The sequence below is a fragment of the Volvox carteri genome (assembly GCF_000143455.1).
Source record: "Volvox carteri f. nagariensis unplaced genomic scaffold VOLCAscaffold_42, whole genome shotgun sequence".
Lineage (NCBI taxonomy): Eukaryota > Viridiplantae > Chlorophyta > Chlorophyceae > Chlamydomonadales > Volvocaceae > Volvox > Volvox carteri.
Window position 1 is genome coordinate 845,763 of NW_003307585.1, and position 686 is coordinate 846,448.

The following is a 686-nucleotide window of genomic DNA, read 5'->3' on the forward strand; positions in this document are numbered from 1 at the left end:
CCTAGATCCTGCGGGGCAGCGCCCTCACCGGGTCGGCTCTGGCGGCACTGGCGGAGTCGTAGTGCAGGGTGATAAACGAGGGGGGCCTGCCGGCCATCACCACCACGTGGCAGGTGCGTGTGTGTGTATCTGTGTGTGTGTGTCTGTTTGTGTGTCTGTGTGTGTATCTGTGTGTGTATCTGTGTGTATGTGTTTGTTTGTGCGTGGGTGTGGGTATGCAAAAGTCTGTGTGAACGTGCGTGTGCTTCGTCGCGGATTTCGTCGCGGCCTGATTGAGATCTTGGTTGTCAGAGAACTTTTTCAGACCCCTGGTATCTTTTCCCCTCCCCCACTCCTTTTCCCCCCGCCCATCCCTTTTTGGCCCCCCACTCCAACCCCTGTCTTGCCGTACCTCCAGAGCGTCGTACAATCCGAGTGCCGGCGTGCGTTAGATGCGGCTGCTGACTTGTATAGGGCCCGGCTGGAGTCCGTCCGGGCGAGGGAGGTAGGCGATATTGGGAGGGGGTGAAGGAAAGGGCGAGTGGGTGAGTGGGTGGGGTTTCTTCCACGAGGCGTCTGTCTGTATATCTGTCCATCCGTATGCCACCGCCGTTGCAGAGGCGCGGGAAGTATGTGACACGGCCATCATCATCCGGCCGCGCGGATAATCCACCCCAACACCCCACACACGCACACCCAGGCGCTCC